The following is a 24,067-nucleotide window of genomic DNA, read 5'->3' as shown; positions in this document are numbered from 1 at the left end:
CATTTCAGCGCGTAGCTGTGGATATTCTGGGTCCTTTCCCAAAGAAGACCCCCAGAGGAAAGCAGTACATACTGACTTTCATGGATTTTGCTACCCGATGGCCGGAAGCAGTACCCTTAAGCAACACCAAGTTGGTGAAGCAGCAATGGAAGTGTGTAGCGGGGTAGCCTGGCTCACAGGCGCCCCTGAAAGGGATTAGCTAGAACAGCCGCCAGAGTGGGCGGAGCCACCGCCGCCTGTCTCCGCCCCCCGGAAGTCAAGGGGCGGGACAGGACATATAAAGGCTGTCACGGAGTATCGGGGGACTCAGGGCCCTGCACCCCCGGCTTCCTGCGATTCACCATGACTCTCAGCCAGCCAGTAAAGCAGAAGGTTTATTTGGATGACAGGAATACAGTCCAAGACAGGTCTTGCAGGTACAGACAACAGGGCCCCCCTCAGTTAGGTCCAGCTTGGGGTCCCAGGGCATGCCAGCCCACCCCCCTTGGGGGGTCAGAGCCATCTCTGCCTCCCAGCCATCTCTCCAGCCTGCTTCCAGCACTCTGCTTTCAGCGACCCCTCCCACAGCCTTTGTTCAGTTTCCCGGGCTCCGGAGTCACCTGACCTCCAACCCCCTCCTGGGTTCTCATGTTACAAGCTCAGGTATGTTCCCTCGGGCCGACTCCCATCCTCCGATGCAGACCATCCTAGTCACACTCCCCTGTCAGCATTCCCACACCCCAGCAAGAACAGTCCCAGTTCGTCACATCTCTCCCCCCTTCGAGACCGAACTGAGCGGGGTCACTTTAGCCAGTGACCTGGGGAAGTTCGAACCTACCCCCGTTCCCATGGATGCCCCCGCATCCCTCCAGTTCCTTGGTGGGAATTACACCAGGCCACTTCAATTTCACGCCCCCCCTTAGGTCGGGGTGCTTGATGGCACTTGCAGTTCACATGTGGGAAGGTTTATGCGGCCTGTGCCCTTTCCCCACCCCCATACCTCTGGGGTTCCAACTGGGCTGTGGTCTTCTCCCAGCGCTCCAGTCTGGAGGTCTATGCTTTGGGCTCTCTTGGTTTAGAGCTGCCCTTTTAACCTTGGCCACCCTCCGGAAAGGATCCTTTATGCTGGGCAAGGGTCCTAAAGCTGTTTTCCCCTTGTCCCAGGCCTTCCTCCCCCTCTGACAGGGGTCACAGGATCCGCAGTACTGTCGGACAGTAACAAAGACCCCAGGCCAGTAAAAGCTCCGTAGCAGCCTCTGCTGGGTACGCCAGGTTCCCTGGTGCCCTGAGAGGGGAATGTCATGGCACAGCAGCTGGCGGCGATACTTCTGGGGTACCACCAGCTGCCTCCTGATCCCCCCTGACTCCATTTTCCCTGGGGGAGCCCATTCTCGGTACAGGAACCCCTTCTCCCACAGGAACCTTTTCCGGCCACCTCGTCCCATGGTCTGTACCGCATTGAGGTCGGCCAGGTCCCTTATCTTCCGCAAGGAGGGATCTCTCTGCAACTCGGCCTGGAACTCAGCAGCTGGGACAGGGATGGCCACCTGCTCTTTCTCGCCCGCTGGGTCTGAAGCTGCAGCCTCCCTGAGCCGTGTCCCTGGGCGTTCCCTCCCCACCAGGTTAGGGTCCTGCGCCTCAGGCAAGACACCCCCCCCCAAGGCCAGGGCGCAGGGCCCCTTGCCGGCTCTGACTGCGGGTCACAACCAGTGCCTTTTGGGGGTTGCTTGGCCAGTTCTCCAGGTCCCCCCCCATGAATACCTCAGTGGGCAAATACGGGTATACCCCCACATCCTTGGGGCCCTCCTTGGCCCCCCACTTCAGGTGTACCCTTGCCACGGGCACTTTGACTGGTGTTCCGCCCACCCCCGTCAGGGTCAGGTAGGAGTTGGGCACCACCTGATCTGGGGCCACCACCTCGGGCCGGGCCAGCGTCACCTCTGCGCCCATATCCCAGTATCCATTGACCTTCCTCCCATCCACCTCCAGGGGAACAAGGTACTCTCTCCGGAGGGACAGCCCCGCGCCAACCCTGTAAACGGAGAGCTTTGAATCCAGAGCATCTGGCCCCCCAGAGAAGCTGGCCGGGGGCCCTTCTCTCTCTTGAGCAGTTGATAAGCTGCCAGCCCCTCTTGCGTGGGAAGCCTGCCCCTCGTCCGTCTGGGCCTCTACCAAGTTAACCCGGTGCGGGTTCGGTCTGCTCAGTCTGTCCTTGAGCTTGGGGCACTGGGTCCGAACGTGGCCTCTTCGGCCGCAGTAATAGCAGCTCATGTCCTGTGGGTCCCCTCGAGCCGGTCGGTTGTCCCTGACGCTGGGCATTCCCCGTGGGAGGGGATTCCCCATATTCCCCCTTTGGGAGGTCCCAGGGTGACTCTCTCTCTGCATCGCGGCGGGCCTGTTCCTTTGGGGCTCCTCCCTGCCACCCCCTGACCGGCTCTTTACAAACTCATCAGCCAGCTGCCCGGCGTGTCGCGGGTTCTCTGGCTTTCTGTCCACCAACCACAGCCTCAGGTCGGAGGGGCACCGCTCATACAGTTGCTCCAGTACCAGCAGTTTAATCAGGTCCTCCTTCGTGTGGGCCCCACCAGCCCACTTGCTGGCGTATCTTTCCATGCAGACGGCTAGTTGCAGATATAAGATCTCAGGGGTTTTATCTTGACTCCGGAACCTTTCCCGGTACATCTCAGGAGTCAGCCCAAACTCACGTAGCAGGGCCTTTTTGAATAGTTCGTAGTCCCCTTTCTCTGCCTCTCCCAGTTGGCGGTACAATGCCACGGCTTTGGGGTCCAATAAGGGGGTAAGGACCCGGAGTCTGTCCGCGGGATCAACCCGGTGCAGCTCGCAGGCCGTCTCAAAGGCCTCCAGGAAGTCATCCATGTCCTCCCCCTCCTTGTATGGGGCCATGATGCACTTATCAAAGCTCCGTGCAGTCCCGGGTCCCCCCTCACTCACCGCAGCCGGGGGTTCGCCGCCCTTCAATCTCGCCAGTTCCAGGTCATGCTGACGCTGTCTCTCATTCTCCTGTCTCTGTCTCTCTTCATGCTGATGCTGTCTCTCATTCTCCTGTCTCTGTCTCTCTTTCTCCTCCCGTTCATGCTGTCTCTGTCTCTCTTCACGCTGATGCTGTCTCTCTTTCTCCTCCCGTTCATGCTGTCTCTGTCGTTCACGATCCTCCAGCTCTCTCAGTTTTAGCTCTTTCTCCCATTCCAGCCAATTCCGATCCACGGATGCCGAACGTCGCCGGAAGGATCCTCTGCTGGCCGGCGGGCTTCGCCGGGGGGATCCCCTGCTGGCCGGGGGGGTCACGGCGCCTTCGGTATTTGCTGGGCTCCTCCCCACCCTTCCCCTAGGCATAGGAAGGAGGGGTCTCGGGAAGCCCTCAGCAGCCGGCTGACCACTCCCAGCTGGGACAGACACTGGTGCCTGCGCTGCATTTGCCAGGCTGCTTCCCTGAGACACAGGGATCAGTTCATTCGCGCGATCTTCCGCCTCCAGCTGGGCAATGAGCTGTTCTTTGGTGAGCCTCCCACTGTGCAGCTCCCTCTGCTTGCACAGCTCCACCAGGTTGCTCTTAAGCCGCTTGGCATACATCTTCCTGCTGGCCACTCACCGGCCTGTGTGCTCACAGCTCCCCACAGTTCCCAGGGGGACCCCTAGTGTGCCAGCCCTTCTCGAGGTCACCGCCTCTCTGCCAGGGTCGAGCTGCAGACTCCTCCGCCCCTGGGACCACTCGCTGCGATCCCCCCGGGGGACCCTGTTACTGCAAAAGTCCTTCTCGCTGGTCACACACTCCCAGGGGTAATAACCGTCTCTCTCCCACTCTTCAGCACGCCTGGTCCCCGTCAATCCCCCTTCGTTTTACTGCTCCCCAGTCACTTACTGCAGGAAGCGCCATCCACGGGGTGCAGTAGATCCCGCCGCTGCCACCAGTTGTCACGGAGTATCGGGGGACTCAGGGCCCTGCACCCCCGGCTTCCTGCGATTCACCATGACTCTCAGCCAGCCAGTAAAGCAGAAGGTTTATTTGGATGACAGGAATACAGTCCAAGACAGGTCTTGCAGGTACAGACAACAGGGCCCCCCTCAGTTAGGTCCAGCTTGGGGTCCCAGGGCATGCCAGCCCACCCCCCCTTGGGGGGTCAGAGCCATCTCTGCCTCCCAGCCATCTCTCCAGCCTGCTTCCAGCACTCTGCTTTCAGCGACCCCTCCCACAGCCTTTGTTCAGTTTCCCGGGCTCCGGAGTCACCTGACCTCCAACCCCCTCCTGGGTTCTCATGTTACAAGCTCAGGTATGTTTCCTCGGGCCGACTCCCATCCTCCGATGCAGACCATCCTAGTCACACTCCCCTGTCAGCATTCACACACCCCAGCAAGAACAGTCCCAGTTCGTCACAAAGGCCAAGCCACAGCGCTCAGTAGCTGGCCGGCAGCGGGAGAGGACAGATGCTGGTGCCCGAGCTCCCGCGGGCCTGAGCCGGCCGAGAGCCTGGTATCCTGAGGAGGACTGGCCGAGCCTGCTGAGAGCCCGGTATCCTGAGGAGGACTGGCTGAGCCTGCCGAGAGCCCGGTATCCAGAGGAGGACTGGCCGAGCCTGCCGAGAGCCCGGTATCCGGAGGAGGACTGGCCGAGCCTGCCGAGAGCCCGGTATCCTGAGGAGGACTGGCCGAGCCTGCCGAGAGCCCGGTACCCTGAGGAGGACTTGCCGAGCCTGCTGAGAGCCCGGTATCCTGAGGAGGACTGGCCGAGCCTGCCGAGAGCCCGGTATCCAGGGGAGGACTGGCCGAGCCTGCCGAAAGCCCGGTACCCTGAGGAGGACTGGCCGAGCCTGCCGAGAGCCCGGTATCCTGAGGAGGACTGGCCGAGCCTGCCGAGAGCCGGTATCCTGAGGAGCGGCCTGAGCTTCCCCCCGCCGAGGGTCCAGAGGGAGCGACAAACCTACCTGGTGCTCGGGGCCCGGAGGAGCCCATGATCTGGGACACGGCAGACGAGACTCAGGATGGACAGGTACCCATGGAGGAGGAGATGGGAAGTGGCCCGGGGATAGCAGACCCCGAACCCATGTCAGTGTGTTGCGGTCAGGATCCCCACTGACCGCGCGGCAGACGGACTGCTGCGGATAGGGCCCCGGGCTGGAACACAGTGGAGTGGGCGGGCCTATGTTCCCCCCTGCCACCCCGCGCCGGGTGGCAGTCTCTCCTCCTCCTTGTCCAAGGGGCCTGGGCTTCTGACAGACTGTTTGCTGCCCTGCCCTGACCTAGGGCCTGGACTATCACAAACTGACCCAATCCCTGCCTGAGCTCTGAACTGCTATCTGTGTGCTTAATCCCTGCCCAAAGGTCTGAGCCTTAAACTGTTATTAGCTTTGTAGCGGGGCGGCCTGGCTCACAGGCGCCCCTGAAAGGGACGAGCCCCACCCCGGAACTACTACACGTGGCAAGCCAGGCAGGAGACAGCCGCCCAGGATGTGGGCGCGAACTCTCGACTCCGGGGAGAGAGGGGCCGGGGGAGAAAGATCCCCCTCCCGAGACATGGATCTGTCCCAGCTCTTGGCCCTGGTGACAGAAACCCAGGAGCGGCAGCAGGCGGCCCAGTCGCAACAGCAAAGGGAGCAGCAGGCCGCCCAGCTGCAGCAGCAGCAGCTCATGGAACAGCTGGGAACACAACGGAATCAGCTCGTGCAAGACCTGGTCACCCAGCAGCAGGATTTCCAGCGGGAGTGTCTCCAGCAACTCGCAGCGGCGCTGGCCCGACCCGGAGAGACACAGCCGGGACTACGCGGCCCAGCCCCCCAATCCGGCTGACGAATTACTATACTGTTGTAAGCAGAGTCAGGATGAGCTCTACCCTGACAGCTGGTGGTGAAGTATGGCAAGTGTGGAAAAGAACTCCAGGGGCTGATCTGGTTTGCATAGGCACACCCACCCGCCAGGCGTGAAACAACAGCAACTCAAAGTGGTTACTTTGGGGGCTCGTCCGGGATCCCCTGGGTCAGTACCCCTCGCAAGCACCCGTTGAGTGTTCCCCTGCATTGGGAAACAATTGTGGGTATATTTTGAGGAAATTACTGTTTGTATAATGGCTAATATGTCGGGTTTGTTGGGCCCCGGCCCTGCAGCCTCTAGCTCAGGGGCCACAGCCTCAGCCAATGATTGGGCAAAAGCACTGGGGCAAATATTGGAAAAGGTTGTGTTGTCCCATGCTAGGTCAAACTCTTGTCGTGAGTTAAGGTTATTTGCTGGGGCAGAGGAGTTCGAACCCTGGTTGGAGCATACCACTGAAATGCTGCAGGAGTGGGCCGTACCTGATGCAGAAAAGCGAAGATGTCTGATAGAGAGCCTTAGTGGCCCAGCATTAGATGTGATTCGCACCCTGAAGCTCATTGACCCTGGGGTCAGTGTGAAGGACTGCCTGGAGGCCCTTGATCATACCTTTGGGAGTGTAGAGGGCCCTGAAGACAGTTACTGTAAGTTCCTTAATTCCCGACAGCAAATTGGCGAGAAGATTTCAGCCTATATACAGAGGCTGGAGAGACTGCTTCAGAGAGCTGTCATGAGGGGTGCAGTGACTGCTGAACAGATGGATTGGACCAGACTGGCTCAAATTGTAAGAGGAGCTCAATATCAGAACCCGATTCTACTCCATCTCCGGCTAAGAGAACGACAGGAACATCCCCCAAGTTATTCCCAGCTGATAAAGGAGGTCAGAGAAGAGGAAGAAAGGCAGGCTGCCAGCGAGTTTTGGGAAGCCCAAACATTGGAGCCAGCCGGCACAACACCACTGCAAATGGCCAGTGTACTGATGGTGAGCACCACAGAGGAACTTGCCCAACAAGTGCAGGTCCTGACAGAACGGTTAGCTGAACTGCAAAGCACCATTGACCGAGCTAAGACTTCCGGGAATAAGGAGCCTCTGACCGTGGCGATGGAGAAGTCAGCACTTAGAGCCACCATCCCATCTGGGCGAAGAGGGAAAGGACAATTCTTCTGCTACCGATGTGGTCAGGATGGACACAGTGCTGCCAAGTGCCATAATGAAGAAAACCCCTCCTTAGTGTATGGAAAGCTGAGGATCAGTTGGGAGAGATCCGGTAGCTGCCAGAGAGTCCGGGGACGGGGACCACCCAGGCCTGCAGGATTTGAAGATTCCCCCAGAAAAGACCGTCCAGCTGGGATCCCCGCAGGACTGATAGGGCCTCGAGCAGAGGTCATGGTGAAGATTGAAGGGGAGGAGTGTAAAGCCGTGCTTGACACTGGATCTCAAGTGACTATTATATTTCAGTCATTCTACCAACAAATGCTTAGGCACCTGCCTATACAGCCACTGACTGGCGTTGGTCTGTGTGGCCTCAGCATGGATGAATACCCCTACCAAGGGTATGTCATAGTGCACCTGGAATTCCCAGAGGAGGTTGCTGGGGTAAGAGAAGAGGTGGACACAGCTGCATTAATATGCCCTGACCCTAAAGGGACCTCTGATGTGTCTGTGCTGATAGGGACCAACTCCAGTCTCTTCAAGGTGCTCGCAGATTATTGCAGACGACAGGCTGGGGACCAGTACCTGAATACCCTGATGATCCATACGCTTTGTGCTGAAGCCTATAGGAAGATTGAGGGTGCTAAAAAGGAGACATCTGAGCTACCGATTTGGGCGCTGAAGTACATGGGCACAACCCCGTTAGTAGTGCCTGCAAGGACGGAGCAAGAAGTGCTTGTCATGAGTACTCGGCTGAAAGGCAGTAAAGGGGCATTAGCAATGGTAGAGCAGCCAGTTGAAGGAGAGCTCCCGGAAGGAGTGCTGGTCCCCAGTGGAGTCATAACCCTACCTGCTGAAGCCCAGGAAAAGGTGACTATACTGATTGCTAATGAAACAAGTCGAGATGTTGTTGTGAAGCAAGGACAAAAGATAGCGGATCTCTTTGAGCCTGAATCAATTGTAAAACCCCAGTGTGAGACTCAAGTTCCGCCAATAGACCCTGCAAAGTTTGACTTTGGAGATTCACCGTTGTCCGAGGAGTGGAAAGATCGCCTGAGGAGGAAACTTTGTGAAAGATCCAAGGTGTTCTCATTGCATGAGTGGGATGTGGGATGTGCAAAAGGAGTAGAGCACAACATCAGACTACATGACTCTTGACCTTTCAGGGAGAGATCTAGGAGGATTGCCCTCTCCGAGATGGAAGATGTGCAACAACATCTTCAGGAGCTGGCTGTGAATGGCATCATTACAGAGTCCCGCAGCCCATATGCCTCACCCATTGTGGTGGTCCGTAAAAAGAATGGGAAAATCCGAATGTGTATTGACTACCGCACCCTAAACCGCCGTACTGTGGTTGACCAGTACACAATGCCCCGAGTCCAAGATGCCTTAGACTGTTTGCTGGGAAGCCAGTGGTTCTCTGTGTTGGATCTTCGGAGTGGATACTACCAGATCCCTCTGGGTGAAGAAGATAAGGAGAAGACAGCCTTCATCTGCCCATTAGGGTTTTATCAGTTTGAACGCATGCCCCAAGGGATCTCTGGAGCACCTGCCACATTTCAACGTCTTATGGAGAAAGTTGTGGGAGACATGAATTTACTGCAAGTGTTAGTTTATTTGGATGACCTGATAGTGTTTGGAAGAACCTTGGAGGAGCACGAAGAAAGACTTCTTAAAGTGCTTGATAGGTTAGAGGATTATGGTTTGAAGCTTTCAATTGACAAATGCCAGTTCTGCAGGACCTCAGTGAAGTATGTGGGTCACATCGTGTCCCAAGAGGGTGTGAGTACTGATCCCGATAAAATAGAAGCCCTCACTACATGGCCATGTCCAAGTAACTACAGAGAACTCAAGACCTTTCTTGGGTTTAGTGGCTACTACCGCAGATTTGTGAAAAACTATGCTATGATTGTAAAACCTCTGAATGATCTTACCAGGGGATACCAGTCCAGCAGGAACAAATCTAAGACCAAGAATAAGGGAAGGTCCCCAAAGCCTCCTGTGCAGAGACACTATGGCCCCTTCGAACCATTTGGGCCATGGTGGGATGAGAGATGTGAAAGGGCTTTTCGAGAAATCATTACTTGCCTAACTCATGCTCCAGTCCTAGTCTTTGCTGACCCAAGCAAGCCATTTATCCTGCATACTGATGCCAGTTTGGAGGGTCTGGGAGCAGTACTGTACCAGGAAGTGGAAGGAAGACGTTGTGGAAGCAGAGAAAGAACTGACAGGAAGGGGATGCAATGCATGACAGTTCGTTAGCCAGAGTTAGGCTAACTGTAACCCTAATAACGCGAGATTTGTAGAAGCGAGGAATGTGTGAGGTGAGTGGGAAAGAACTGTGTGAGAAGTTGTTGCGACCTTGTGTAGATAATATGGAATGTAGACTAAGAGTCTACATTAGTGAGCAAAACAAGATATCAGAATGACCTATGTATAAACAAAATGCAACTGTTGCTCATTATTGTCTGTAACAAAAGGTATAAATGCTTGCTGTAATTGTTTACCTGTTGAGAGACCTGCTTAGCTCTCTCCCTCTGCGCAATTGTGAGAGTTAATAAAGCTCTGACTTGCTGTACCTAAACAAATAGTGAGAACTCTGTTTTTCTCCGACAATTTGGGGGCTCGTCCGGGATGGCAACGCCCGCAGAGGCACCGGCAGCTGCTACGGATCGTTCCCCTTCGAACCCCATGGTGCCACAATAGAGGTAGGAGACCTTTTGAAATCTCTATTGGGGTGTCGGAGGAGGACTGTCCGTGGGGCCGTCTGCCCCTGTTGGGCTCACGCCATCCGAACTTATTGACTGTGCAGCAAGGTCAGATGCTGAGCGGTGTAATAGGGGAATTGTTTGCCGCCCCCTGTATGCATATGCTAGGTGCATAGGGTTTGCACCTGTGTTGAGGGGTTGTTACCGCCTCAAGAGGGGTTTTTACCGCCTCAAGTGATGCATCGAGGTACTTGGGAATAGTACCTGGAGGTACTTAGGAGTAGTACCTGGTATAAGGCCTTGGTGTGTGTGTGTGTGTGTGTGTGTGTGTACACAGTGTGAATTGAGTGTTACCGGAAGACGCCCAGAGTTCTCTGCGAAGTCTTTTGGCTCGTGACCAGAACTACTCTAACGCAAGCCCGGTAACTAGAGGATCTTTTAGGAGATCCGACCCACGGTTGGGTAACTCGGCCTGGCATCGTCCGGTGAGGAGGCTACCTGGATCTAGGAGTGTGTGCACCCATCTTCCCTCCCCTTTTCCTCTCCGTGTGAGCCACTGACAGTCTGATCATCTCACTGGATGCAACAGAGTAAGTGGCGCCGTCTCTCTGAGACTAGCCGATGCTCTTTGCTGAAGGGAGGTGTAGGAGGGTTGTGGCCATCCTCGTTAGTCTCTCCTGTGTGAATACCCTGTAGGGAGAGATCCTTAGTTTATGTGCCGCTAGCGCGGACAGGGCATCCTCCTCCCTGTGTGTGTGATTGGAAAATGGGTGGGGGACAGTCTAAGGATTCCCTCTCACCCACTAAGGGTACCCCAGCTTATTTCATGTACGTACATTATGGTACTAAAACCTGCAGGTATTTAGAGAATTGGAATCATTACACGCATGAAAATTCATCTAAACAATGCCCACTAGAAGGTACCTTCAATCTAGATAAGATCATACATCTCAGAGGAGCTTTTAATCACCAAAAAGCCTCTGACACAAATGGGAGCAATTTGTCTATTGAGGAAAGGAACGGGTTAATTTGAAATTCAGCTTGGTCCAGAGATAAAGAGAAAGTTAATCTGCGTTCAAGGTCAAGAATCAATGCAGACCAGACTAAGTATAAAGAAAAACTGCTTTCGGCCCCAGCTGACTGTGAAAAAATATAGACATAGTCAAACCAAAGGCAATACAAGTTAAAGTGCTGAGATTACATTTGCAAAGCTTAACTGTCCAGTGAGATCCAACAGTCTGCCTTTGCGACCCTGGAGCTGGCGTGGTTTGGGGAAGCTGAAGAAGCCACAGGCAGCCGGCCTGGACTGGAATCACTGAAAAGACGCCCCAGGAGACCTCAGGGTGTAAAAGAACTGCCCTCCCAAGAGAGGAAGCAAGTTGGAGATTGCACAGCACCTTCTCTGAACGTTATACACAGACATGGCCAGTCTGGACGTACGCGTGTGAGTATGAAAGTGTGTCTACTCTCAGCCGCAGTAAGTCTGAGAACCGGAGAGGGATTTAGCATTCCTCTTTCCACCCCGGCTGACCGGGAAGGGTGTCAGGTGGATCTACCCCAGTCGTAGCAGGACTGGGCAACAGAGAAGTTGGAGAAAAGGGAAGAGTTGTGTACTTGATAACTAGAATTGAGCAATTAAGAGCATAGATCATGAACCAGGCAGCAACTCAAACCTACGCCCAGGGCAAGTTGCAAGCCTTGAGACAGGACTTCCAGGCAGAAAAGGAAGCACTGGCTAAGCAAGTACCGGTCCTTCAGGGACTTGTCAGAATTTAACCATTTGTGTTTGCATATGCTGTAAGAGCAGTGTGTTTGCCACAAGAGAAAATTGAATAGTTAAATGCCAATGGGCAATGCGTTTTGCCCAAGTGGCAAGCCTCACGGGGGAGGACTTGGGTAGCCTTGTGAGTAAGAAGATAAAGAGAAGAGACCAGGAAGGGTGGGGGCTAGTTAAGAAGCCCACCCTCCTATCTAAATTGGTAGTGAAAAAGCTGGTGCCCATGGAAGGGACGGTTCAGCGAGAAAAGCAGGATCGGGCCCAAGCGGGCAGGCAATAGATAGAGAGATTGGAGAACAGGTTGGAAACTTTGAGGGCATAGTGGAAGGAAAGGAGTAAGTAATTATAAGCATGGGGATTTCAAATCCCCAGGATAATAATTGAAATGGTAAAATGTGTGTAAGACAGAGTCTTTGTACCAAGATGCAAGGCTCTCCTTTCTTCTGCAGAATAAAGCAACTCTTCCTTATCCCTGTCTGGCTGTTCTTGGCTCTCAGCTAGGTGGACCCGATATATTGGTGACAGTTACTGGCGACTCCGGTTAATGAATTTCTGTCTTATACATTTAGGTGTTAGGTGTGTGGACGGAACTGAGCCTCTCATTCGTAATTCCTCAGAGTGGAAGCCATCGCATGCAGTGAAGCTCTGAGGTCGAATTGGAATCCTTCTGTCCCGTCCCCTGTAGCGGTCAGTATTAGTAGAAATTCCTGTAATAGGATCCTATTAGGCCATAATTCCCTCTGTTCTCTGTGTAATTCTCTGTTAGAGTATCAGCAGGCAGATGGGTGGGTCTCTGGTAAAACCCTCTAAGGATAGCCCTTTGAATTATATGTTAAGTAAATGGCTTTTACCCAGTGTTCAGGAAAGAATAAAGATTTGAATTTGTTTTTGGGTAACAAAATAGCAGATAAAAGATCTGGTAAAAAGAGAGAGAAGGACAGTGCCCCTGGCTCTGTGTGGTCGAGCTGTCACTTTACTAGGGGTGCATGGAGATTTTGTAAGCACAAAAGAAACAGTTACACCTTGTGTAGAAATTGATGTGGCTAGTGTTGTGGAAATTGAATTGTGGAGAGGATGTGCATTTTCCCCAGAACATGTGCAGTGTATATTGTAGCAGAGGTAAAAGAAATGCAAACCTACCAATATAGGTTGTGTCGTCTCTTTCAGATCACTGGGTGTTTGAAAGCAGGAGTTAGAAGTAAAAGGCAATCAAAAGTCTGGGAAAGTTAATTGTGACTTCTTAAGTAAGAATCTTTAAGCTGTGGATAGCTTTGGATCTGGAAGCAAGCCAGAAAGCATCTGTATTAATGCAATTTTCTAACTAATAAGGTAGAAGCCACTGAAACCTGGGCTGCCTATGAAACAAATACAAGGAAATATGGGGTAATTCCTCTGTTTTGTCTAAAATCAACAAGAGTATGTGTATATAAAGGAAATATTTTAAGCAATGACTGACTGCCCAGAAGGGGTAGACCTCTGTTCTTTTGTCTTTCAGATCATCAGAGAAAACGGATGCCAGCTGAACAGCATTCAATGTACCATGCATTTACTGGCACAATAGGAATTATTTTTGTGTTCTTTGTCCTGTCTTGTGGTGTTTGTCTTGTGGCCAGAATTGTTGGGTTTAATATTTTCATAAGACCGTCTAGTTCAAAATTAAATAGAAGGGTTAAATCAAAAAAGCAGATACTTGTTTTATTCAACTTGGAATACAAAAAGTGTTTGGATAAATCAGGAAAATGTGATATACTAAAGTCTAATACATTTGCTTAAGTAAGAAAAAAAAAACTTCATTGGCCAGATTTTTTTTTAATTGAAAAAATTGTTGTTAAAATTTGCATACCAACAATCTTTGGAAGCAAGGACATGGAAGGTTAACCCACTCCCCATATTGCCCATGGGATCCTTCTGGCTACCTCAGATTTCTAGCCAGAGGGCTGGGGAGGGAGGAAAGCAATTAGACACCTGAGGTTGTACCGAGTGGACTCCTCAAAAGTGGGTGTGCTTGTCCTGGTTTGTTGCTCCAAAGCTCTGTAATAAAGTTATTTTACTGGAAGGGTGTACATGGCATACATTGAATAATAAGACTAATGTACTGTATAATGGCAATGTGTATGTGTTCATTGTTGGGAAAAGGTGTATGAGTGAAGAGTGGAAGTTTCCTTTGTAGGTTAAAAGAAGCCAAGAAGGGGAGAAGGAAAAAGAACAGAATGAGTTAGCTGAGGAAAAAATAGCTAGCAAGCTCAGTCCAAAGATAAGACGCTGGCACCATCCAAGAACACTGCCCACAGCTAAGACTTGGCTGATAGCCAAGAAAAGGGGGGCCTGAATGTGCCCAAGCAACTATGAGATCTGCAAAACACTGCCAGGCATTAATGAAATGTGTTAGGTTTCTTTTCTCACAGATAAAAGAAGTGCTACCCAAAGACCCTAGCAGCCCTGCCATTCATTGAAACAAGGAGACTGAGTCTACGTAAAGTCCATCAACGAAAGACTGCTTTGGCTCCACACTGGAAAGGCCCTTTCCAAGTCCTGTTAACCACCACCACCACTGTGAAGTGCCAAGGACTACCTGCCTGGACCCATGCTTCTCACTGTAAAAAGACCCCTCCACCTCGGGAGGACTCTCCGACTGATGATAAGCCTATTTCTCCTTCTAGCTCTGCTGTGTCTTCTGGACAGCAGGAAAAAGAAAGAAAGAAAAAAAAAGACAAGGTGAAGTGCTAGTAACCTCTCCCTTGTCCACTGACAGACCTACTGTGCCTCTGGATTTTTCTAGCAGAAGCAAAACCATTACAGGGTGATGTGCTAGTAACCTCTCCCCTGTATGATGCTAAACCACACTGTTTCAGGAAAAGAGAAGAAGGAACACTTGCTTCACTGAAACCACAAAGTCCAGGGATTCCTGACTACAAGAGACATTAAGAACTGACCCTGGTGAAGAAACAAAGAATTATACACTGGCAGGAAGAAACTTGTGGGACCCATGCTTGGGAATGTGGTATAGTACTACACCAAAAAGAAATGTATTAGGATATCAATGAACTGTGATTAACACTACACTAGGGACTGTTAAATTTTCATTACCCTTATCTAGTTTCCAGATTACCTCTACATACCCAAATTGCTCACAGGGGGCTGCCATTAGATTAGCACAACTGAGGGCTTGGGTTATTTCTTCTAGAAAGAAGAGAGACTTGACCGGATCCCTGTGGGATGGGGCCAATAGTGCAGCAGCAGTCTGGAATATTTTTAAGAACCAGGAACATGATGAGAAATTGGGGTAACTAGAGAAGGCCATTGGCCTTGTTTCTGGAGCACAACTAACCCAGGTACAGGCTGGAGTTGGTGAGTTACATGTTATTTCTGCCCTTAGTTCAATGACTCAGAAGTTGCTGACAGAGATGGTATTGAATATCACTGAGGCTGGGAAGGCATTGCAGTGGGATCTAGCATGCTCAGAGATTCAGGATTTCTTGAATGACCAGCTAATGGCCATTCGGAATGATCTAGAGCACCAGGCTTGGCCCACTGCCCTTACAGACACGTCAGGAGTACCATCTGATCTGTGGCCATGGAGACATACTTGGAAACTTTCTGGGTGGAAGTGCGGACGTTCTCAGTGCTCCTTCCAAGCATATGGACCGGTACAGGGGGTGTGGGCTCCCACATACCGTATCCTGCCGGGTCCATGGGGAGGATGCATATGGGATTGGGTAATTCATCGAGACATCTGGGAAATTAGACCACCTGGTATGCCCAATCGATTTTTAGTCAGCGCTCCTGGGATTACATCTGACATTTGGATGGGGTTAGGGAGTCAATGGACATTTTGGCCGTTACAACCCCCACAGCTTCAGTGTATCCGTAAACTGAAGCCAGGAGAAGTTGTTACTCTTCATGACTACATTTGCTGGGAGGGTAGGGGACAAGGAACTACCCTGACAGGACACTTATTTTTTTAAGCTAATGATAGCTGTGTGTATGTTAAAGCCACTACATTGCAAGACATACATTTTAATCTCATTACCACTGCAGGCAATCATATTATTTACTGGCCTGCAGATAGAATTTTGCAAGTAGTCCTTAGGTTCCAGATACCCTTTAATTGGACTAGTTTAGTACCTGATCGATTTTAAAATTTGTTTTCACTGTTACCAGAGATTCAGAAAATCTCTGAAGTACAAGGGCAAATTCACATGCTTCAAAATGTATATCAAGTAGAAAAGTATGCCTTTCACCCTGCTTATAGAGTATCTATCTTATGTACTAAGTATGATGTATTGTGCTTTATGACAAAGGCTGTACAACAACCCCATTATAGTATTGCTATGGGAATGTTATTGCTTGTATTGTTATTAGTTAGCTTAGGATTATGTTACTGTTGTTGTAAAAGACGTAATAATAGTAATACCTTTCATGTTCATGCTAATCATGCATTGTCATTGCATCCAATCAAAACCCCTAAGGTTGAAGCATCTGATGTAGAATCTGAATTCCGAGATTTAATGCAAATAGAGATTTGAAAATGTTTGTTGTACTAGTAGTACAAAAGGGGGCATTGTGGAAGCAGAGAAAGAACTGACAGGAAGGGGATGCAATGCATGACAGTTCGTTAGCAAGAGTTAGGCTAACTGGAACCCTAATAACGCGAGATTTGTCGAAGCGAGGAATGTGTGAGGTGAGTGGGAAAGAACTGTGTGAGAAGTTGTTGCGACCTTGTGTAGATAATATGGAATGTAGACTAAGAGTCTACATTAGTGAGCAAAACAAGATATCAGAATGACCTATGTATAAACAAAATGCAACTGTTGCTCATTATTGTCTGTAACAAAAGGTATAAATGCTTGCTGTAATTGTTTACCTGTTGAGAGACCTGCTTAGCTCTCTCCCTCTGCGCAATTGTGAGAGTTAATAAAGCATCTGACTTGCTGTACCTAAACAAATAGTGAGAACTCTGTTTTTCTCCGACAACGTAAACCAGTAGCCTTTGCCAGCCGAGGACTGTCTGATAGTGAAACTCGCTATCCCACCCACAAGCTGGAGTTCTTGGCCTTGAAATGGGCCATCACTGAGAAATTTCGAGACTACTTATATGGTGCTCAGTTCCAGGTGTGGACAGACAACAACCCACTGACCTATGTGTTAACAAGTGCTAAGCTGGATGCTACAGGGCAAAGATGGGTGGCCGCCTTGGCTAGCTATGACTTCAGCATTCAATACCGATCAGGGAGAAGCAATGTAGATGCAGATGCATTGTCCAGGCGTCCACAGGCACCAGGAGTTGCTGTGATACCCACAGATGGAGTGAGGGCTATTTGCAGTGTGAGTCGCCGGGAACCAGAGTCCCAGGAGAGTCTTCATGGATGTGCTGCAGAAGCTTTGGGCCTGCCCCCTGAATGCGTGCCTTCTGCTTCAGTGAAGTATATTGCGTTGGACCAATCTCCTTTGCCCATGCTCAATGCGGCTGACTGGCAGGAAGCCCAGCTGCAAGATATTGGCATTCGTGATACACTACTTGCCAAAAGGGAGGGGCGAAGCCCAGCTGTGGTTGTCCCACCTAACCCAGAGGGTAAACTACTATTGAGAGAATGGACCAAACTAAAACTGATTCAGGGAGTGCTACACCGAGTGACCACAGACCCTTTACAAAAGCAACGAGCACAGCTAGTGCTGCCAAAAGAGTACAGAGCCCTGGCCATGAGGGCCCTGCATGATGACTTTGGACATTTAGGGATGGAGAGGACCCTGGAACTTATTCGTAGTAGGTTCTATTGGCCTCGGATGGCTGAAGATGTTCGCAGGAAATGTGAGACCTGTGCTCGATGTGTTCAAAGGAAAACTCTGCCCACAAGGGCTGCATATCTGAAGAACATCACCAGCAACAAACCTCTGGAGCTGGTATGCATTGATTTCTTGGCTTTAGAAGTAGACAAGAGGAATATTGGGAACATTCTAGTAGTGACTGACCATTATACGCGATATGCGCAGGCATATCCCACACGTGATCAGAGGGCCACCACTGTTGCTCGAGTACTGTGGGAGAAATATTTCTCAGTTTATGGATTTCCAGCCCGGATACACTCGGATCAGGGGCGGGACTTTGAGAGTCATCTCCTGAAGGAGGTGCTGAGGATAGCGGGAATTAAAAAGTCTAGGACAACGCCTTATCACCCGCAAGGTGATCCTCAGCCAGAGAGGTTCAACCGAACCCTATTAGATATGTTGGGGATGTTGCGGCCAGAGCAGAAGGCAACCTGGAGCCAACATGTCGCATTTCTGGTGCACGCCTACAATGCCACAAAGAATGATGCTACAGGAGTCACCCCATATCTCTTAATGTTTGGGCGGGAACCAAGATTACCCATAGACCTGTGCTTTGGTGTATCAGAGGATGGAGATAGCTATGAAACTCATCAGCAATATGTATCCCGACTAAGAGAAAAGCTGCGGGATGCTTATCACTTAGCTACATCTGCGGCTCGGAAGAACGCAGACCGCAACAAACATCGATATGATGCTAGGGTACGTTTGCAAGAACTCCAGCCGGGGGACAGAGTCCTGCTGCGAAATTTGGGTATTACTGGCAAACACAAGATAGCTGACAGGTGGAAGGCAATACCTTACTTGGTGATGGAAAAGCTAGGAGACCTGCCGGTCTACAAGATCAAACCTGAAGATGGTCCAGGGCAGACAAAGACGGTGCATAGAAACCTTTTGCTCCCTGTGGGGGAATTGGTAGACACCCCGTATGAGATGGGCCACAACAGGGCAACCGGGCGGAACGAAGGTGCTGGACCAAAGCTGCCCTCCAACGTGGACAGCCAGCCCCCTGCAGCTAACCTACCCCTATACAGCACATGCGAGAGTGAGTCTGAGGAGGAAGACACAACCATGGTGTATCCTGGGATGGAGTCAAGATTTCAGTCTCGATCGGCTGAATCAAAAGAGAGCTCCTCCTCTTCCGCCCTAAACCCCATGGCAGAAGTATTTAGGCCCATTCCTGACACCCCTGGGCCACTGGTGGGACCCCCATGTGATGACACACACAGGTTATTGGACAGTGGAGACATACAGGTGGAGGATGTCCTGGGCATCTTGGACCCTCCATTGTTAGAACTAGAACTGCAGGGGCCTATGCCAGTAGCCGAGGGGCCCTCAAAGGAAACCTCCCCATCTGTCGTTCAAGAGGCTGTCCCCCCTACCACGGCAACAGAGATTCTCAATAGACGAGACAGGGTAATAAGACCAGTAAAACGGTTAACTTATGATGCACCTGGGGTGACTAGTGAGGAACCAATATGTTTAGCACACAGGCTTGTGGAAGCTAAAGTGGGCTATCTGAGGCCCTTTGGAGAGAACCAGTGAGTTGGTATAATAGGGAGTGTGATTGTTGGGACGACAAATTCTCGGCTGGGGGGAGGATGTAAGCAGAGTCAGGATGAGCTCTACCCTGACATCTGGTGGTGAATTATGGCGAGTGTGGAAAAGAACTCCAGGGGCTGATCTGGTTTGCATAGGCACACCCACTCGCCTGGCATGAAACAACAGCAACTCAAAGTGGTTACTTTGGCTGGTGTGGGATCCCCAGTTTCTCTGTTATTGGGGCAGGAAGAATAAAATTTTGTTACCCTGATTCTGTGAATCAAGGCCAGTGGAACTGTTGTATGACAGAAGGACTGGGTGAGTCCTTCACCATTACCTAAGTAGCACTTGCTTGACAAGGGGCATGGGTTACAAAACCCAGTGAAGGGAGAGAGGATGTGAACAGGTATTTATATCTGATGGTATGGGCCCTCTTTGAGGGTTTGAAACACCAATTGCACTACTTCCTCTCTCCACTGTTGAATGTCAGAGCTAACTTTGATTCCATTAGGAGTCTATTTACAGGCTGCTGAGCTGAATTCACTTTGGGCCAATGGTGCACTAGCACTGGGGCTCCCCTACTAAGAGCTGAAATCACAAAAGAGCTAAAGTTATTAAGAGCTGAGATCACTGAGACTGTGTTAACTAGTGGGGGAGCCTGAAGCTATATTGCTAAGCAGCTGGCGGAGCCGCTAGCAGAGTGGAGCCTCACAGGACGGTTGGAGCTGAGCGACTCACAGGTCGGTGAGCAGGGTGGAGTGGCTGGAGAAGCAGCGAGCAGAGCGGAGCCTTGTGGGAGCGGCCCAAGGAACGGCTGAAGTGGAGCAGAGCTGAGCGGCTCACAGGTTGGTGAGCAGAGCAGAGCGGAGCAGCTGCCAGAGCAGTTCGTGGACGGCGGGAGCGGCTCACGGGACAGCTGGTGGAGTGGAGTGGCTCGTGGAGAAGGCTGCGGCGGAACCCCACGGAGAGGCAGCCGGTCGGCCTCGGATCACGTAAGGTGCCCCTTAACACCCTGCGTGCCCCCCCCCCCCGCTTGAACTCTGGGGCTGCACTGACCAGGGACAGAGACTTTGGGGGGTTGTTGGACTTTTGGGACTTTGGCGATCCTTGTGTTGCTGGACCCAAGAGACTTTGGGGTTGTTGGACTTTTGGGACTTTGGTGATCCTTGTGTTGCTGGACCCAAGAGACTTTGGGGTTGTTGGACTTTTGGGACTTTGGCGATCCTTGTGTTGCTGGACCCAAGAGACTTTGGGGTTGTTGGACTTTTGGGACTTTGGTGATTCTTGGGTTGCTGGTTTCAAGAACCAAAGGGAAAGGACACAGCCCAATTTGCTGGGGTGGGTTTTTTTGCTCATGAAGCCTGTTTGTGGTGTTTTTCCAATTTAATGCTGATGTTGTTTACCTCATGTTATTAAACATTTTCTGTTACACTCAGACTCCGTACTTGCGAGAGGGGAAGTATTGCCTCTTAGAGGCGCCCAGGGGGTGGTATGTAATTGTCCCAGGTCACTGGGTGGGGGCTCGAGCCGGTTTTGCATTGTGTTATTGAAACGGAACCCCTAGATACAGAACCCGGCCCTTGTTGCTGCCAACTTAGATGGACAGAAGGGTTACACTGTAATTCCTGCCTGGGCTGCCAGTTGGCCGCCCCGGCACGGACTCCCAAGGCCCCGTTGATCCCGATGCCCCTAATTGAGACCCCCTTCGAGCGTGTGGCCATGGACCTGGTGGGGCCTCTTCCCAAGAGCAGTGCAGGGTTTCAATACATCTTAGTGATGTTAGACTATGCTACCCGGTTCCCCGAGGCAATTCCCCTCCGGAACATTACAGCCTGCACCATCGCCGATGAGCTGGTGAAGATTTTTGCCCGCGTCGGCCTACCCCGCGAGATCCTTATGGATAAAGGGACAAACTTTACTTCGCGGTTGCTCCGGCAAGTGTGTGAGCTTCTGGGAGTCAAGCAACTGCGAACGTCAGTCGATCATCTCCAGACGGACGGGCTGGTCGAGAGGTTTAACCGGACCCTAAAAGACATGCTCCGTAAGTTCCCCCCGGAGGACCTTCGCCGATGGGACCAGCTACTCCCACCCTTGCTCCGAGAGGTCCCCCAGTCGTCGATGAACTTTTCGCCGTTCGAACTGCTGTACGGCCGTCGACCGCGAGGCCTATTGGACCTAATGAGGGAAACTTGGGAGCAAACCCCCTCACCGGCCCAGGGCCTCTTAAAGTACGTGATCCAGCTCCAGGAGCGTCTTAAGCAGTCTGGAGACCGGGCCTGAGAGAATTTGAAAGCCGCCCAGGAGACGCAAGCCCAGGCCTACAACCGGGACGCCCAAACATGGGACTTTTTACCCGGAGACCGGGTATTACTCCTTCTCCCCTCCAGTGAGTCAAAGATTCTGGCTCGCTGGCAAGAGCCGTATGAGGTGGTCTGGAAGGTGGGCCCGGTTACATATGAGATCGACCAGCCCGATCGGAAGAAGAGGATACAGCGGTACCACATCAACCTGCTCAAGCCCTGGCGGGAACAGGAAGAGCTTTTGATTAACCCCTACCCACCAGAGCCCGAGCTAGGGCCCCAGGTAGCCCATACCCGGGACCCTGAGGAACCCCAACTTGGGGAGACCCTAACGGAGGAACAACTCAAGCAAACCCGGTGCCTCCTACGAGCATTCCGTCACACCTTCACTGCCCAACCAGGAGCCACCTCCCTGGTGTACCACAGGATCCAAACGGAGCTGGGGGTGGTGATTCGCGGCGCGACCAGACCCTTGCCTTATCACCGGAGATGCATTGTGGAGGAGGAGGTACGGGCGATGCTGGACCTGGGGGTGATTGAACCCTTGCATAGCGAGTGGCGAAGCCCAGTCGTGCTGGTACCAAAGCCCGACGGCTCCCAACGGTTCTGCATCGAGTTTAGGCGCGTGAATGCCATCTCCAAGTTCGACGCCTACCCCATGCCCCAGATAGACGAGCTGTTGGCCCGGTTTGGAGGAGCTCGTTACATCACGACCCTTGATCTCAGCAAGGGGTATTGGCAAATCCCCCTGGACCCTACTTCCAGGGAGAAAACTGCGTTCGCCACCCCTACGGGCCTATACCAGTTTACCCGAATGCCCTTCGGCCTCCACGGGGCCCCGGCCACGTTTCAGCGCCTGATGGACCGCCTCCTCCAACCCCACCAAGACTATGCGGCGGCCTATTTGGACGACATAGTCGTTTACAGTCCGCAATGGGAAAACCATCTAGAGAGGGTCGCAGCCGTCCTGAGGTCCTTGCAGGCCGCCGGGTTAACAGCCAACCCGAAGAAGTGCTGCATCGGCCAACAAGAAACTAAGTATCTGGGGTACGCTATCGGACACGGGCAAGTGAAACCGCTGGTGGACAAGGTGCAGGCCATTGCGACCTGCCCCCCGCCCACCACGAAACGGCAGGTGCGCCAGTTTCTGGGGCTGGCAGGGTATTATCGACGCTTCATTCCCCACTTTGCGGCGATTGCAGCCCCCTTAATGGGGCTCTTGACGAAGGAAAGCCCCTGGCAAGTGGTCTGAACCCGCGGGTGTGACGAAACCTTTCAAACCCTCAAAACAAGCCTCTGCCGAGAGCCAGTCTTATATAGCCCTGATTTTAACCAGGCCTTTGTCCTGCAAACCGACGCTTCGGAGGTGGGACTTGGGGCGGTCCTCTCCCAAGAGGTCGGCGGTGAAGAGCATCCGGTCCTCTACATCAGTCGGAAGTTGTTCCCCCGAGAGAGGAACTATGTGGTGGTGGAAAAGGAAGCCCTAGCCGCGAAGTGGGCTTGTGACGCCCTGCGCTACTACCTCCTAGGAGCACCTTTCATCTTGGCCACCAACCACTCTGCTCTCCAGTGGTTGGCCCGCATGAAGGACCATAATATGCGGCTACAGCGGTGGTACTTGGCGCTGCAACCTTATGCCTTCACCGTTCACCATTGGGCTGGGAAGGACCACGCGAACGCCGACTTCCTTTCCTGCCTAGGGGGTATGGAAGGGTCTGGCCCCAGTACCCGGGAGCCAGACTTGAGGGGGGGGGGCGTGTAGTGGGGCGGCCTGGCTCACAGGCGCCCCTGAAAGGGACGAGCCCCACCCCGGAACTACTACACAGGGGTTTACGCCTTCTCCAGGAACTAACATTCTAGACTTTGTAAGCAACCTACAAAGCACCCTCCGACACTCTTTAGCTCTTGCTAAAGAAAACCTAAAGGTTGCTCAGGAAGAGCAAAAGGCCTGGTATGATAAACATTCCAGAGAATGGTCCTTCAAAGTAGGAGACCAAGTCATGGTCTTAAAGGCGCTCCAGGCCCATAAAATGGAAGCATCGTGGGAAGGACCATTTACGGTCCAGGAGCGCCTAGGAGCTGTTAACTATCTCATAGCCTCCCCCACCTCCAACATAAAGCCTAAGGTATACCATGTTAATTCTCTTAAACCCTTTTATTCCAGAGAATTAAAGGTCTCCCAGTTTACAGCCCAGGAAATAGATGACGCGGAGTGGCCTGAAGGTGTCTACTATGAAAGAAAAAGTGACGGTGACCTGGAAGAGGTGAACCTCTCTGCGACCTTTGGATGTCTGCAGCAACAGCAGATCAAGGAGCTGTGCACTAGCTTTGCGCCCATGTTCTCAGCCACCCCAGGATGGATCGAACGGGCATACCACTCCATTGACACAGGTAATGCTCACCCAATTAGAACCCCACCCTACCGGGAGTCACCTCATGCCCAAACTGCTATAAAACTCTGATGTGCTCCTCTTGTGCCGATGATGTGCTCCTCTTGGTCCAAAACCTGGGCAAACTGGGGCAGGTGGAGGCCTGTCAGGTGATCTACTCAGCAGCCTCCTCCGCCTGGGTCAACTGGGTCAAGAGTTCTCGCCTGATGGTCAGGCACAGGTGGCAGACGAGCTCCCTCCCACCCACGCGCACTTGAAGTGGGTCCACTGCTCTATCTCGGCATTTACCTTTCTGCCACTGTAACAAAGCGGCCTTTGGCAGGACACTACTGAGAGTATCAATTCAGGACAAATTGCTTAGAGCAGGGCAGTCACAGCCCAAGGCTGGGGTTTCTCCACTACTGAGGCACACCAAACCAGCCAAAAAGAGAAGACTTCGGTCTCACCCCACTGGCTAATCAGAAGTCACACAAGCAATTTCCTCAGACACTCCAGTTTCCCAGCATCACCACCTGTGCCACCCGTTATGGGGATGAATGATTATGAAAACCATTACCCCAGTAAAGGAAAAGAGG

The sequence above is a fragment of the Malaclemys terrapin genome, chromosome 1 (genome assembly GCF_027887155.1).
Source record: "Malaclemys terrapin pileata isolate rMalTer1 chromosome 1, rMalTer1.hap1, whole genome shotgun sequence".
Classification (NCBI taxonomy): Eukaryota; Metazoa; Chordata; order Testudines; family Emydidae; genus Malaclemys; species Malaclemys terrapin.
This window is presented reverse-complemented; position numbering follows the sequence as displayed.